Below are 18,848 nucleotides of genomic sequence, written 5' to 3' on the forward strand. Positions count from 1 at the left end.
TGGGAAAATTGGCTAGCCATAAGTAGAAAGCTGAAACTGGATCCTTTCCTTACTCCTTATACGAAGATTAATTCAAGATGGATTAGAGACTTAAATGTTAGACCTAATACCATAAAAACCCTAGAAGAAAATCTAGGTAGTACCATTCAGGACATAGGCATGGGCAAGGACTTCATGTCTAAAACACCAAAAGCAACGGCAGCAAAAGCCAAAATTGACAAATGGGATCTAATTAAACTAAAGAGCTTCTGCACAGCAAAATAAACTACCATCAGAGTGAACAGGCAACCTACAGAATGGGAGAAAAATTTTGCAATCTACTCATCTGACAAAGGGCTAATATCCAGAATCTACAAAGAACTCAAACAAATATACAAGAAAAAAACAAACAACCCCATCAAAAAGTGGGCAAAGATATGAACAGACATTTCTCAAAAGAAGACATTCATACAGCCAACAGACACATGAAAAAATGCTCATCAAAACTTGCTGGTTTTACGGCTCAGGGAACATCACGGATCCTGCCGACATGTGATATCTCCCCAGGACACCCAGCTTTAAATTTCTCTCTTGTGCTGTTTCCCTTTATTTCTCAACCCAGCCAAGACACTTAGGAAATAGAAAAGAACCCACGTTAAACGTCAGGAGTGGGTTCTCCCGATACATATGGACAAAGAGTATGGAATAATAGACACTGCAGACTCAGAAGGGTAGGTAGGTGGGAAGGGTTGAGGGATGAGAAATTACTTAATGGGCACAATATGCAATATTTGGCTGATGAAAAGTTGGGTGAAAAGCCCAACTTCACCACTACACAATATACCCATGTAACAAAACTGCACTTGTAGCCTTTAAATTTATACAACTAAAAAAGGAAGCATATGTCAATCTAATCAATACAAATAACTCCCAGTAAATACATAATGAGCTACAGACAGTATGGGTGAAAATTTCTATACAGGAAGTACAGAAATGTAGAAAAGTACCTACCATTGTGCCAATAACTTTTCAGGATACAGGGAACATAGTAAAAATAAATTAATTAATAATATGATGTGAGAGTAAGGTCAATGAGAAGAGGCAATAGAGACAGACAAGTCTGAAGCATCCTTTTTTTTTTTTTTACAATGTGGAACAGATGGCAGTTAAATGATATGCTTTTCAGTGCTGAGCGAATTGAAGAGATGTTTTTGGAGGGAAATGATGTTTTAGGCAGGACTCTTTCATTTGTGAGAGATAGGAAACTTTCCATCTCCACAGATTTGGGCAAAAACAAGCTTTAATGTGATGTAGCTAAAATTTGTTAGCAATGATTGATTTTGGGAACAACTGAATACATGTTCTCCAAAGTTGTCACTAGTATCGAGACTTGCTCTTTTTGGTTCTTGGCTATGCCTTAGTCTGCATGAGCTTCCTTTATAGACTGTATACTTCCTGTTGCTGGCAGAATGGATGTCAACATCTCCAGCATTTCATCATATGTTCTCAGCAACTGCATGAAAAAGAGCTTCTTTCCCATTCCATCTATCAGAAGCTCCCAGTACCAGGCTCTAAATAGACCAACGTGGGCCAAGTGTTCATTCTTGTACTACTCTCTACGGCCAGAGGGAAGCCATTTCTCTGTCCAAGGTACGTCTGAATCCTATAGACTGAGAGAATGGAAAAGTGGTACTTTCCCAAAAGAATATCAGGGTTCTTTAACCAGAAAATGGGATAAGAGTTGTGAGGGAACCCAGAATATTTGTTTACTACTAACAGTAAGAAAAATGGTATTCAAGTCTAGGAGAGAAAACTGAATTCAGAAAAGGATATTTAGGGGAAAGAGGTAAAATTAAATACCATCTTTCCTAGTATTTGTATTCACTTTCACTCAAAAAACTCTATCTAGATTTTAGAAAGAAACAAATATACCTAGATAACATCTCTTTTTCTTTTTTTCTTTCTAGTTAACTTGTAGGTAAGTTCTACAGGTTGATACTCTGTGTTTTGTATTTGACGCTTTAAGTAAACTGTATTAAAACTAAACAAAAAAGCACAAGGATATATTCCAGACCTCCAAATAATGACAATGAGTAGCACTTCATCTGCACCCACCTCTAAGCTGGGTTGGGGAGGGGTAGATGGAGATGACCAAGCATAGAGGCCAAGTATAAGACGCAAAGAGGATAATAATGAGGGGTAACTGCAATTATCCTGAACTGCAGTTTGCCTGAGAGGGCAAGGGAAAAACCACACAGTCTAATAGGCAGGAGAAAGTCATCATAATTCTTTTTATGATAACTTTAAAAACTGACTTTCTTAGATGATAATTGTATTTTTTCCCAACTAGCTTTCAAACGTGTGTTTAACTAAAGTTCCCTGAACAATTAAATCTTGTTTTTTTTTTTAAATATATATATCTGAAGCACCTAGCCTTGATAGAGATTAGCAATGTATTTTTTTCCTCTAATTTAATAAGGCTTGTTGAGTTCAAGCTACATAAGTCAGAATTTTGTGATTTAACAAAGAAAAGCTCAAAGAAGTTTAAAAACAACAGTTCATAAGGAAGACTAATAAATTAAGAACTGCCAAGGAATACAAATAATTATTCTGTTGAATGAAAATAATTATTTATCATAATTAACTATATCTTATCTTGTATGAATTTAAATGCCTGTAAGGTAAAGCATCAACAAGCTAAGTTAGAGTGATTTGCATAACAGCAGGACAGAATTAATTTGTTTAAACTCTACTGGCACAATCAAATTATTAAATTAAGTGTGGAAGGGAAAGCAAAATAAGCACAGACAGAGCTATGAAACTGATTGCTGTTAGGGAGGGCTGCAGGCCTGATATGAGAACGAAGTGTAGGTGGTTCCCAGTAATGTACACATGAAACCAATTGGGAAATAGCAGTAAATAACATTTATAGCTTCAGATGCATGTGCACCAATTTTCAGAACATGGGTAATAAAGAAAACTTAAAATGTTGGTACTACATGGTATATTTTATATTTTTATTAACTTATAACATTGTATATATTCACATATATATTTATGTACGTATATATCTAATTTGTATGTGTTAGAGAGAATGATTTTAGGACTAAAATGTATAAGGAACATTATCAATAAGAAAGACTTCCCATTAGGAGTAGTCAAATGAATTATAGAAAAGTGCCCAGCAGAGTTCTATGAAGTCATGTTTCAGGCTACTAAAGACTTGCGTTTGAAACTGCTATTCTGCTTCCAGTGGTCTTGAAACATGATAAAATGGGTTTTGTGCCACAAGGCTACAGATATAGTGGCAGTTCTTTTTAAAAAGGATTGTAATTAGCCATACACAAACTTTATGACTTGTGATTTACAAGCTTGAAATAAATGTTAAGCACAATTGAATAACAGACTATTAAAGAAGCTGTGAGCATTTGGAAGTGGAAGCAGAAATCAGCAGGATGAGTTTAAGAAGAAAGAGTCAGGTCAGACTGACTTCATTCCCCCTTGAATAAGAATTTGAAAAAGGTGGATTACATCCATCTGGATTTAGCCAGGTATTTGTCACAGTCACAAAAGGAACATAACCTGAATGACATATAGGAAAGTATATCTGCAAGGACTTAAACAACCATATTCATGATTTTAATTAATGAACTGATTAAATCTTAGAGCACAGTTTTTTTGCTGTTTTCCAAAGACCTCTTCCTTTAGCTTATTTCTTTTTAAAAATTACTTCTACTACTTGTGAGCATCTGCTATGTGCTAGGCATTGAGCAAACTACTTGACATAAATTTTATTCTCACGGTTACCAATAAGATAGATATTCTTCAAATTTTAAAGATATCTAGAGATTTGCTCAAGGTCACAAAGCTATAGACAGGGAGTTTAAATTTGCAAATTACAGGCAGCTGGAGAAAAAAATACGTTGAATTACAGAGTTAGACTCTCAAAGAATCTAATCTTATTAGTATGTCAGATTATATATGAAATTCATGATGATTTTATACATTAACAAACCCAGTGAGAGTCAGTAGTGCTGGCATGGCTGCTAAAATTTAAAAGATTTTAGGTCATACCGTAGAATAAAAGTAGCTGAAGGGAGGTGGCATGCTTGCCCTTACAGTATTTTCAGTTCCCAGGCATCATACCTCAATGTGGAATACATCTATCAGGATTCTTTCCTTTGTTAACAACAGAAACTTCACATGCAAGAAAGGGATTTTTTTGGCTCACACTGCTAAGAAGAGTTCTCAGATAATCTATCTACCTGAAGAAAAAAACTGCTTAAACCTGAGTTTTAGGAATGGAAACCAGGATTTCGGAGCCATTCAGTCTCTCTGTTTGTTTCAGTCTCTCATTTCTGTTTATCCCTGCTTGTCCTTGCATGTTGACCTTGCCCTTTCTTATTTCATATAGGCCTTCACTACTGGGAGGAAGCATGACCACTAGAGAGTCTTGGCTTAGCTGTTTCAACTGACAGAGTAAACTTCCTTTCACCCAACATTTAGATAGACAGGAGCTCTGATTGCCATGCCGCAGTCATTTAAAAACCTTTGGCCCAATCATTATTGTCAGGGAGATGGAACAATGTGGTTGGCTAGGATTTGGTCATGTGATCAGTCTTGTGGCCAGTGGCTGTGTAGAACGCAGGGCGGAGCAAACCTATTACCAGAAGAAAGAGAATGGAGATCTGGCTGAGCTGACCACACAGGATATATTCATTTCAGGCAAGTTAAGAAAGAAACAGGCATAGGGATGAGAATTGAAACTGCACCAGATGAGGAACCAAGGGCAGCTTTTTTGGAAAAAAGAAAGCTTGGGGGAAGACAAAAGGATTGCTTTTTAAAAAAAAAAAAAAAAGAAAGAAAAGAAAAGAGCATGGTTCAAGGGACAGAATCTGAGCCATCTTCACTGGAGGAAAGGTTTTATTTGTAAACATATTTCAACTTAATGAGACTTTAACTTTCAAAGCTTAGAGCAGGCCACAGTGTCTGTTTCATTTTGATTAAACAGGAACCTTGTCACTTCTGCTTTGAAGGCATTAACTGTTTGGCCATTTGTCTGTGAAGTTACACATGGGTTATGAGCATCAGATGAATGGTTGGACTAAATTACTATAAGTAAAGGAGAGACAATGATGAAAAGTGTAGATTTTAAAGTCATTCACATATGAGTATGAATCTAAGTTTTAACATTCAGTGGCTATGTGATCTTGGACAAATTCCTTCCTCTTAACCTCATTTTTGAAATGGAGATTATAATTCTTGCCTTGCAGGACTGGTGTGAGAAGCGAAGATACCCTTGGCAGAACTCCTGTTTCATAGACAGCTCTTAATAAGTTACAGTTTATTTGTGTATACACACAAATGCACATGCGCACATTCATAGTGGTATAGCTTGAGATTTTCTGGCATCTTTAAAATAGGAAGTATGCCATATCTGAACCACAACAAACCCTTAAAAATGCATAGATTGTGCCTGTGAAGTAGCTGAGGATTTGGAAAGATAAAGAGAGGAAGAATGGAAGGGTGACTAGTTATATGAAGTTAGAACATACAATGGGAATTTATCAAGACTGTCCAGCATCTTGGAATGTGCTGTCTTGGAAGTCTGGCATCCCTATGGTAGAATTTGACAAATTTAAGTTAGCACATAGATCTCAACATGTTTTTCATGTGAATGAAGTAAGATAATAAATGAAAAAAAAATGCTTAGAATAATTCTTCATACCCAGATAGTGCTACATCAAAGTTTATTACAATTTCAATTAAAGGTTTATTGTATGGTCTCCTGCTTATGAAGACACAGAACATAACATACTGATCACATTTTCTCTATACTTTAGTATAATGCCTAGTACTTTATAGGCATGTAAATAAAAGATGGCAGCAAAGGAGTTGTGGTACCATGAAATAAAAGCCACAAAATCAAAATTATAACCTAAAGCTGTGTGTAGATTTACACTTGAAATAGCAAGAGAGATGAAATCTAATTGGTAATTTAAAAAAGAGGAGCATGGTAGAAAGATGAAGACCAAAAAGGGTGAAGGATCAGGAGATAAGCTCAATAAGTAGAAGTATGGCACTCTAATTCTATGTTTCAGAGGCCAATACTTATACAACTGAAATAAAAAAATGTCATATATTATAATTCCATGGTATTTGTTTTCTATACTACACTTTCACATTTCATGCCTTCAGTTCTTAAGTTTCTACAACCAATTTCGGTTTAATGTAATGCCTTCATGTCTACCGATAGGCTAAAGCCATCAGCTAGCAGGCACTTCCACCAGGCTTGCTTCTCTCAAATTACCTGCCTAGTTTCTATGGACATTTTGCGTTTATCACTCTTCCTGTAAAGAAGGACTTTCCAACTTTATTCATGCCATAAGACACATAGAAAATGAGAATACTTCATTAATGTAGCTATTGAGCTAATGGAAAAACTAGATAACAGCTGGGGAGAGATTGCCCTGTGTTCTAGACACCCTAGGCCCTGGCAACTGTCCCCAGAGCTGAGCGGAACAGTATTTTAGCAGGCCTGTAAACCAACCATTGGGGCTATTAGTGTGATGGGTCAACTCCAGTTGGCTCTACTGTAAAGAACTGCACACAGTAGATTTTATAGTTTTGTTCATTCAACAAATACTTCGGATAGATAACCCTTCTAGTCACTGAGGTACAGAAGCAAACAAGACAGAATCCCTGTCTTACTAGAAAACAGGCTGAAAGAGGCTAAGTGTCCCAGTCAAGTTCACAGGACTCTCTCTGTATAAGGGCCACAAACCACATCACATGAATCAATGCAAGATTTTGCCAAGAAAATAAATGCTTAAAGGTCTATACTATATATTATACATTCATCATTTCTTGGTGAAGAAAATGACTACCAAGCTTTCTAACTTACAGGTTAATAAATTTGTACTCTACTTATTTGGAATGTGAGAGAATTTTAGGAGGGTCAAACTGTACACTTCAAACTTCTCTCAATTACTGGATAGGTTAAAAGAAAAAAAAAAGATTTCTAAGGTCAGCACTACTTTGATATATGTTTATCTTGTTTTTATGGATACTTCAACTTTTACCAACATCTTTTATTGTGGGTGACACCCCTGATCACAATAGGGAAGTAGAAGAGTGAAATAATAGGTTGTCACCAGCATTAACCTAGTGAGAAAAAGAATCCTCTTATCAGTAAGGTGAGGCAAGGCTTGACAGAAAGCACAAACTGTTCCAAAAAATGAAATTTTAATGTGCATAATTGCTAATTACAGATTCATCTTCCAGTTTTCATTAAAAACAGGTCCGCCTGAAGATATCTACTCTACTTGGGAATGGCCTTTAATAATTTATTTGAAACTGTATATATATAGTTCAAAATAAACTATATATAGTTAAATTACAATAATTATATAAATATTATATATAAAAATATATATTATTATATTCTAATATATTATTATATTATATTATTTATTAAATAGTATATATAAATATAAATAAATATAAATAAATACTATAAATTTATATGTATATAAAATAAATAACTAAATTTATGTTTTCAATAATTCAAACTTTTTTTCTAATCCTTGTAATGAGAGATAATAAATGATAGATTATGGATAATTTTATGTAGTAAAAAAACTTCCATATAATTGTACATGGGTCCATGCAGACAAATGTCCATCTAAAACTCAGTTATTTCTAAACACAGTAATAGAGGGGAAGATTAGGTAGGACACTGGCCTAGATGAGGTAGGACATATTTTTATTATTACATTGTTATAGATGGTAGTAAGTAACTTGTTAGAGGTCGTCGAAGGCAGGATTGAAATGTGACCCCCAAACCCACAAACACTATAGACTGTGTCTTTGGAATTTATCCGAAACAAATTTCATTTTTTAATTTCTCAAATATTTAATTGTGACTTTAGTACAAATATGTTCCCTTAGTGCCCTCCATTTAGATTGAAATACAATATGTTAAAAAACCTCCAAAACCTGAACATTTAAATTAAATAATGATGCATATACTCTTACTCATTAAGCACATTTTGGGTTTGATGCTAAAATGTTCAACTGCAGAGAACGGAAACCCATAATGTCAAAAGAAGTTGAATGATAGCTGCTTGGGTTTTTAATGCAGCCTTCAAAATAGGACTCATCAGTGTTTGAAGCAAAGGTAAAGTTGTGTCTGTTAAGTGGATGGGGAACAGTGATGATCAGTTTTTGAGCACCTGTGATGAGTCAAGATCCGATACAAGGATCTCCACCACCGTATTTCAAGTTATAATGTGCATCACCCGGGAACCTTGTTACAATGCAGATTATGATTAATTACACCTGTGAAACATGATACAACTTGAGTTGAGTTAAAGCTGGCCTCTGCATCAGAAGCTTTTCTCAATAAATTGACACATAATGTTGGTGCCATTTAACCACACTCGAAGACCACATTTTGAATAGCAAGATTCTTAACACCACCTGAGAGCACCTTCATTTCATTTTACTCATGAGGAAACATGGCTCAGAAGGCATAGGGCTTTGGCCAACATCTCTAAATTCTGCAGAACATTCAGTTTCATAGTGGGGTGATCTTAAAACCCCAGCTATTTCCACCATTCCATGCATTTCCCCGTCCCTACTAGTCAGTGAGCTGAAAATAATAATAATAATAATAATAATAATAATAATAATAATAATAATAATAATAATGAGTAACATCCCCTAGGCATTTTAAATACAGAAAACCCAATTTTGATTTTGGAGAAGAAGTTAAAATGTTTCTCTTAGCATCTCAATCAGTTTGTACTTTTACTCAGCTTTTATGAAATCCTCTAATGTTTCTAATGTAGTTGCTTTCTTTGAGTTGTTGTGTCATTTAAGAAAAAAAGGGAAAAAGTTATGACTTCAGAAAATGATGTTAAAGAGGAAATTATGTTATTTTAAAGCCATCTAGCAAAGGCATGGAGAATGTCATCTATTCTTAACATAATTTAATTTTCCCTGGCTCCATGGCAGAGTGCAAGAGAGTAAAATAACGACTGTGTTCCTACCTAGATGATCACTTGCTTAGAGAGTTGCCAAGGTAACCATAACTTTTGATTAGTATCAGAATAAATAAGAAACGAAAAAATTCCTCAATTTTCATTTTCAATGTTCTATGTCACTTGGAATAACAGTGATGTAAACTTTCTTCTCCCTCCACATCTTCCAAGTGATTTTACACCATAACACTGCATTGAATGCTTTGTTTTTCAGGAAAAGATATTACAACAATGAACCATCCAGAATTCTTTAACCTGGAGAGGTAACAGGTTCAAGAAAGAAAGAACCCTATCCACAAAAATGCTTCAGAAAATAAGCAACTTGGGTTGGCTGCGAAATGGAGATAGTAAAATGTGATGAGAAATAAGGAAAAAATGCTAGCTAGAGAAAAGACGTGGCTGCCAAGTACCAGGTTCCAGGTGGAGCCATAATCAGGAAAGTCAAATTCCAGAGAAGTAAAAGCAATTAATTTAATATTTCTTATAAAATATAATAGGTAATTAGATGATAAAATATCTAATTTACAGCAATAAGTATAGTCTCTTAGATAAGAGAAATGTGCCTATTTGGGGATTTGATTGAATTTGGTTTAATTTGTGTTTTATAGCTACTGCTCTAGGATATTTGTCATCTAGTTTGGTCCTCAGAAATATAATCCTGCTATGTAAAAGGAATGCGGGGAATTTCCTAAGAAGCTATATTAGATGTACCGAAAGAGCATATGCTATTCTTCTCCATTAGACAATTAATAACCTTATTATAGAAAACTTAGAGAATACAGAATAGAAATACCTAAACCTATTTAGACTGCTAAAACAATTATCCTTTTTATTAAATATATTTAAGGTATATAGTGTGAATGTTTTGATATACCTATACATTGTGAAATGATTACCACAATCAGGCTAATTAACATAGTGGTCATATCACATCGTTACCATGTTTTGTCTGATGAAAACCACAAAAGATCTCCTCTCTTAGAAAATTTCAAGTCTACATTATTGTGAAGTACAGCCACCATCCTGTACATTAGATCTTTAGAACTTATTAATCTTATACCTCAAAGTTTGTACCCTTGGATCAAAATCCCACCATTATGATATATAGATATATACCTTTCAGTTGTTTTCTAAATATTTTGACAATTAAGACTTTTTACTTACATAATGTTAAAAGAGCATTTTACATAATGTAAAAAGAACATTCTTTTAATCTAAATTTTATGTATGTATGTATATATGTATTTTGAGATAGGGTTTCGCTCTTGTTGCCCAGGCTGGAGTGCAATGGCGCAATCTCAGCTCACTGCAACCTTCACCTCCCGGGTTAAGCAATTCTCCTGCCTCAGTCTCCCAAGTAGCTGGGATTACAGGTGCCTGCCACCATGCCCAGCTACTTTTTTTGCGTTTTTAGTAAAGACAGGGTTTCACCATGTTGGCCAGGCTAGTCTTGAACTCCTGACCTCAGGTGATCCACCCGTTTCAGTCTCCCAAAGTGGTGGGATTATAGGCGTGAACCATGCCACCAGCCCTAAATTTATATTTTAATGTTAGAATTCATCTCAAACAGTTTTTGTGGCAGCCATACGAATTTATGCCAATTTATTTAACCATTTCCTTACAATTGGGTATTTACATTATTTTTAAAATGCCCTGCCAGCTGCAGTTAACACTGCATTGAACATCTGTGTATTAAAGTATTTTGCCTATATTTTGGGCTTTTTCCTCTGGATATAATTCTAGACATAAAATTACTGAGCCAAAAGAACTATATGTTAGGGTTCTTAATAGATGTCATATTTTTTTCAAAATAATTTATTTTACTCTCTTGAGTTTTAATTAAATGCTTAAGTGTGTATAGTAAAGTCTTTTTTTTTTTTTTTTAATATATGAAAGCTGAGGTAGTTGAGCATAGTAATAAACAGCACCAGATTTGGAGCTGAACCTACCTAAGTTCAAGAACGTATGAATAGAAACTTTTAACCTTTCTTCTAGAGCTTGCCACTCATAAGGTATGACAAAAGTCTATGACTATAGGATCTATAACTATGGCAATATGTTCTATTAACTCCATTTTATAGAGGGAAAAAATAAAAGTCAAAAGAAAAAAGGTTAAACAAGTGGTGAAGCCTCCTGCTCCCCAGGTCAGATGCTATTTCCAACACCCGGTGCTTCTGGCCTATGCATACAGACTTCAAATGTTGGGTTTCTGATCTAATCTCCCACAAACTATTTTAAAATAGTTTTAAATCACATGCTTTGTGCGATTTAGCATTTAAGTTCACTAAGCTTTGATGAGATAAATAGTGCTTTCCTCTTGTCATGATGTCATTACCTACTCAATGTATTTTTCCCCCTTTTTTTGGAATCATGTCATGTACATTCAATTCCCTAAATCCTATAATAGAAGCTTTTTATTTTTTAACCTCATGTGTGCTCTACTTCGACCTTTTATCATAAAAGCCTGTTTGTTCACTTTCTGACAGCTCTCCACAGCTCATCACCCTGCCGGCTGCAGCTAAACCATACCATTGTATGAATTTCAATATATAGAAAAAGATGAAAGATGGAAAAAAATAAGGAGAATAGACAATGGATCTATGATAAGTCAAAGAAGTAACAAAAAGGGTCAAATTACCTGAAGTTCAAACCAAAAGACATCAAAGAGGGAAAGCCAAGTACTAAAATAAGAGATAATAGAAGATGATTAGGGGGAAAATCATAATAAAAAGGAGATAATGGTTTGTAACTGGGAAGAGAAATTGTAAAGAACTAGAAATAAATGGGTAAGATAGAATTAAAGGTATAATAATGAGAACTGAAAAATAATAGTGGATGTAGTGAGAGATAAACCTGTCATATTATCACAGGGAAGATGGGAATAGAGGAGACTGTTCTGTGGGAAGTTTCCAAAGCCCCGGACTGAGTAGTTTTATTCAGATGTGGAGGGAAGTCATGGGGATATGAAAGTAAATTGGGACAACATTGAAACTGGGTAATTATAATGGTGGCAAGCCAGTTTTGTGATTTAAAACAGTATGATTGTAAGAAAAGTCCTCAGGCTTCTTTTTCCATGAAGAAAACAGTGTGTGCTTGCAAATCTATATGATCTGCCTCTCAATTCATCTTATTAAATCTACATATTCTGTATCATAAATGTCTTTGTTGGAATACACGTTGTGTGTGCTCACGTATGTGTATCTTTCTTTCAAAATATCTTTGCTAGAACTATGTGCCATAAGTGTTTTTGTTCACATCTGTCTCCTTCATGTTTCCTTCAATGCCACTAATTATGTGCTTTGACATTTTAACATGTTATTTTCACTTAATCTGATTGGTCATTTGAATACACAGGTTGTGCAGTATAATTATACTTGCAAAATTACCAAGATACATACATAAAGCAATAAGATAGCCTTCATTTGGTTCTTTACAGATTCCAGAAGTATATAAGTAATTGCTTTTGCTTTATTTGAACATGTGCTTTTTAAACAATAAAAAGACTTTCAAACGTACCATTCTATTATTCAGCTGGGGGCTTACTTGATCTATGCTGTGAAACTGATCCAGTTGGAATGAGCAAGAAACCACAATGCACTATCCTGGAGGTATTGAACTCTGCCCAGAATTTAATATATACTTGGTTACAACAAAATGTGAAAGTTGGGAACACAATACCATGCTATGAATGAATGGATGATTAAATGAATGTAATAATTAATACAAATTTGTACCCCTAGAAAATCTAGACTCAGATATACACAGAGATTCACAGTAAACCCCAAGTTTTAAATTTCAGGAAAATTCCTGAGTATTATACAGAAGCTCTCACAACAGTTGACATAGCAAATATACTCCTCTATATGTTCTTATCTAACAATCCTAATTATAGTTCCCAGTGAAAGGTCATTTTCTTTAATGCAGCAATTCATGAACATATAGCTGACTTTGACTACAGAATTAATATTATTCATACAATAATAAGGTCAACTTCATTATCTAAGATACTTTGTATAAGATTGATTTGATTTCATTACCTATAAATAAAAGAGAAAATGTCAAATACAGTTGAACTCAGTAAGACTGAAAACAATTATATTTATAAAAACATGATAGTTTTCCCATTAATACCACTATTATCGAATATTTTTCTTTAAATGCTGGTCAAGTAAAGATAAAGTAACATAAGATGCAAATATTGAAAATGAGAATGCAAGTTTACCTTGGAATACTATGCAGCCATAAAAAAAGAAAGAGCTCATACCCTTTGCAGGGACATGGATGGAGCTGGAGGCCATTATCCTTAGCAAACTAATACAGGAACAGAAAACCAAATACCACATATTCTTACTTATAAGTGAGACCTAAATGATGAGAACACATGGACACATAGAGGGAAACAACACATACTGTGTCCTTTCAGAGTAGGGACGGTGGCAGGAGGGAGAAGATGTGGAAAAATAACTAGCAGGTACTAGGCTTAATACCTAGGTGATGAAATAATCTATACAACAAACTCCCATGACATAATTTTACCCATGTAACAAACCTGCACTTGTACCCCTGAACTTAAAAGTTAAATAATATAATGAAGTAAAATTTTTAGTTGATTTATTATTAGAAAAAATTAAAAGTTCACTAAGTTTACTATAAAATACACAAATTATTTTTAAAAAGTTTTGATTTATTAATAATACAATACTAATTTTAAACATATAAAGAAAATCACATTTAACCAAGTGTATATGGGAATTTAAAATATGATGAAGATGGCTTTATAAATCAATGATTATAAAATGAATTCCTAAAGAACTGGTACTAAGCATTTTAATGAATATTTGGAAAAAATAAATCTGGACTTTTGCTTCATTCTTAATCTCTCTCTCTCTCTCTTTTCCCCTTCTTCTCTCCCTCCTCCATCAGATTAAAAAAAAAGATACAATTATTAAAATATAATGGTATTTTTAGATATATTTAGGAGAACTTACTAATCTTTATATGAATGCTAGAAATTTTAAAAGAAAAGGAGATTGATTTAACAGCATGAATAATAAAATACAATCCAAATCAAATCAAATGACTCTGTTCGACCAACATCAGAATTAGGACTAAGAAGTTACATAACTCGAGGAAAAAAATTATATATACATGTATATATACACACACATACATATATGCACACACATGTAAATATATAAAGTATACATATATACATATTATATAGTTATAGCTGTAATAGGTTAATATAAACATAGATATATATCAGACACATAGAATATCTTTTAATATTCAGATATCATAGGAGAAACATGCATTAGGCTATAAATGCATGTTTATATTTACAGTCTATTTATACAAACTATATATTACAGACTATTTACAGATGAAATATAAATTCCTAATAATTATTTTTGTAAAAAAAGGAACAGTATTACTGTTCAGAGACACTCACATAAAAATAATCAAATAGATCGACAATGACTAAAAGAATCATGGTAACTACTGTGTTGGCAAGTACTGGAGGATATGAGTATTTTCATATCCTTTTGGTGAGAATGTGTCAATTGGTAAAAATATGCCTGGAAACCAGTTTGCTAATGTGTGTCAAAATCTTGATCCAGAATTTCTACTTCTAAGACATTCTCTCTAGTAGATAATTTGTATACCATACAAGAATGCATCATAAAAATTTTTAATGTTTATAAATAAACCTTAGACTTAAGCTAAATTTTTATCCACAAAAGAGTTTAATACATTAGATATTGGCAAGAATAGCATGCTATGAAGCCATTTAAAAGAATGAATGATGCACATTCCTATTTACATAAAAAAATGCCAACAAAATGTTTGAGAGAATAAAAATATTTCAAAGCAACATTTATAATATTATATCTGTATATCAATTTCTAGAAAGGAGTTCTTTAAAATGTTTTGCATTTTACATTGGGTGGCAGAGTTTGAGACATTTTGTAACTTCCTATACTTTAATATATACTTGAACAAACATATTAGTCAGGTTTCTCTAGAGGGATGGACTAATAGTATAGATATATATATATATAGAAAGAGAGTTCATCAAGGAGTATTGACTCACACAATCACAAGTCCCACAGTAGGCCGTCTGCAAACTGAGGAGAAGGAAGCCAGTCCGAGTCCCAAAACCTCAAAAGTAGGAAAACCGACAGTACAGCCTTCAGTCTATGGCCAAAGGTCTGAAAGCCTCTGGTAAAACACTGGTGTAAGCCCAAAAGTCAAAAAGCTGAAGAACTTGGTGTCTGATGTTCGAGGGCAAGAAGCATCCAGCATAGGAGAAAGATGAAGGCCAGAAGACTCAGGTAGTCTAGTCTTTCCAAATTTCTCTTCCTGCTTTTATCCTAGCCACTCTGGCCCCCGATTTGATTGTGACCACCCAGATTGAGGGTGGGTCTGCCTCTCCCAGTCCACTGACTCAAATGTTAATCTCCTTTGGTGACACCCTCACAGACATACCCAGGAACAGTACTTTGCATCCTTCAATCTAATCAAGTTGACACTCAATATTAACCACCACAGTAAACAACAACAACAAAAATCTGTTCTTGTTTTGGAAAATAATAAAATAAAACACAATCATAGCACGCATTCTCTACATGGTCAGGGAGATAGAGATGGCTGCTTTCTGAAATTTAATATTTTTACTTTTAAAATATTTATTTAACTTATTAATGAAAACATTAGAGCTATTTCCAAGAAGGATGAGAGAAGCTAACACATTTCTTCATTAAAAGAAAGCTAAAATTAGATTGCTAAAATCAACAGAAAACTGGTTGATAATCTGTAGTCTAAAACAATCATACTCTTTGGGATTATCTTTTCAACTGGACAGAATTCACTTGAATCACTATCAGACAAATATAATTTTTAATTTATCTGTCTTCTGTAAATTAATATGTAACTTTATAGAGCTAGGTCCTGGTCATTTGTAAATAATAAGCCAAAGATACTCCTTCCTGCTACATCAAATGTTTCTAAGACAGTCTTGTTAGACAATGATCTCATAGGTAATAGTCTTTTTAGATAATTTTACTCAACATTTTTCACTTTGAAGAGAATTAATGAATAGTTTAGGGCAGTTATAAAATAATCTTGAGCTGAGGATGGTCTCTATTATCATTTCTTCTGTTTTTTTCTCATCCTCTCTTCTTTTGTTTTATTTTGTTTGTTGATTTGGTTGGTTGGAGTTTTAATTTTCTGCTTTAAAATAGGAAAAAAAAATCATATAGTTCAATTTTGTGGATCAGGAATCTAATAACAGTTTAGCTAGGTAATTTCTTCTGTTCCATGTGGCATCAACTGGGATTACCTGGTGGTACTTAGCTGGTAGCTGTGCTAGTCTGAAGGATCCAACATGACTCTATTCTCAGGCCTGTCTAGGCTTATCTGGGCCCTCCTTTTTATCTGCATGTACCCTTTCCATGTGATCTCCTTAGCAGGGGATGTAAGTCAGACTTACATGGTAGCTCTGGTCTTCTAGAGACCAAGATGGAAGTTGACTGTCCTCTAAGCCTAGAACTGATACAGCATCACATATGCCACACTCTATCAGTCAAAGCAGCTTCTGGCCAGCTTAATTCAACATGGGGAGAAATAGAACCCATTTTTTCAATGGGACAAGCGTCACAATATTTGCATCTATCTTTAATCGACCACAATATGAATATCACTAATCCTTATATCAACAAGATCAGCTACAGTTTATAGTTTATAATAAATTGTTTTGTTAACATAAAATAATTCAGTCCCTGAGTATTAAATGTAGTCTTTTTGTCACCAACCAAACTCAGTGACTAAAACATTAAAGATGAAGTGTATTAATGTTTCTCAAATTTAATCCTTCATGGAATGCAATTTTAGATATTTTAAATGTCTGCGTAGCATTTAAAACGTGCTTGAATTACACCATGGAATACTATGCACCATAAAAAGGATGATTGAGACCTTGTAGGGACATGGATGCAGCTGGAAACCCATCATTCTAGCAAACTATCGCAAGAACAGAAAACCCAAACACGCGCATGTTCTCCACATCATAATGGGAACTGAACAATGAGATTCCACCTGGAACTCGGGAAGGGGAACATCACACACCGGGGCCTATCACGGGGAGGGGGAAGGGGGAGGGAATGCATTGGGAGTTATACCTGAGTAAAGACGAGGTTGAATGGGTGCTGACGAGGTTGATGGGGCAGCACACCAACATGGGCACAAGTTTATACATATGTAATAAACCTGCACGTTATGCACATGTACCCTAGAACTTAAAGTATAATAAAAAAAAAAAAAAGAAAGTAAAAGATGGAATTGTTCAGGACATATTTAAGGATTAACATATCCATGGATATTTAAATATTTACCCCAATTATCAGTTTTCTAGGGGTGTGTCCAAATTTATTATTTGGATATTGAAGTACTTTGCTCTGTTATTTATTTTCAGAGCTACAATAATAAGGTGTTGACTTTTTAGCACTCTCTTATACAAGAACTTGCTCCAAACCCGTGCCACTTCTGCATTCTTCAGAATGTCTATCAGGGGTTTCAAAATGGGTATAGTTATGTTGTCAAACAGACATGATCTGGTATTGGTTTACAGTTCAGAAGGAGCTGGAAGTCATGTAGACAAAGTGGCCTGGCCACAGCAGGGAATCAGCACACTCAGATGAAAGCAGTATGTGGCCAAGACTTTGCTTCCCCGTTTGAGGAGTTTATCTGTGTAGGATAGTGAACACAATAAGCATGGAGGATAAAGTCAGAGTAAGAGGAAGCAGGGTGAACAAGAATGTAATTCTCGTGGAAAAAAAACATCATTTTGTATATAGGGGATCTTCACAGAGGAGCTTTAAAAGAGCTTGGGCCATACAGAGTAAGTGGCTAATCTCCTTCGCTTTATAGCTGAATAAATGAAAAATATAAATGGTATGAGTCAAAGAAGAAAGTTATCCTCCAATCCAGGACTTACTGCCCATTTCTAGAGACCTGATCACTCATGAAGGTTGGTCACTTAGTCACAGAAAGCCACGTTATGGTCACAAGCCATATAAGTGAGAAGGACATATTTGAAAATACCAGCAGTCAGAAAGAAGAATATCTGAGTTCCACAACCAATATGTGAGAAGTGTATATTTCCAGAGAAAATGTCAATACCAATTTTGACAACAGACATGGCTATATCAATAAGGACTCAGGAAGAGTACAACGATGTGTGAACTCAGAAATCTGTCTAAATCAAGAAAATCAGAATAGATGTTCCTGAGAGGGCCACAGTGTACATCTAAGGAAGTTGTAAAATTGAGAGAGAAAACGTTTCCCATGTTGGGAAAGAATCGCGAGAGAATACAATTTGCCATCAAGATTTTCACAATCCAACTCCAGCTTTACTCTTTTCATCCACATAGCAACCATTCTGAGGTTTATCATTGCTTTGTGTTGGTCAATATTTCCATATGGTCTCAGTTTCCTTCTACCTGAATTACTTCCTTTAATGTCTCTTATAATATGTATCTCCCAGAGATACACGTATTCGGCTTTTGTATGGCTGAAAAAGTTTTATTTTGCCTTTATTTTTTAAATATATTTTCAATAGGTACAGAACTCCAGGTTGAAGTATTTAAAAGATGTTGCTCCAACGTCTTCTTTCTTGTGATTTCTGCCCAAAATGTTCAACCTTTTTATTTTTGTTCCTCTGTACATAACATGTCCTTTATCTCTGGCTGCTTTTATGGTATTCTCTTTATTTTTTGGTTTTTAACCATTTGATCATGATGTATCATGGTTCTCCAGAAAAACAGA

This window comes from Rhinopithecus bieti, unplaced genomic scaffold (assembly GCF_001698545.2).
Source record: "Rhinopithecus bieti isolate Rb0 unplaced genomic scaffold, ASM169854v2 scaffold_1624, whole genome shotgun sequence".
Lineage (NCBI taxonomy): Eukaryota > Metazoa > Chordata > Mammalia > Primates > Cercopithecidae > Rhinopithecus > Rhinopithecus bieti.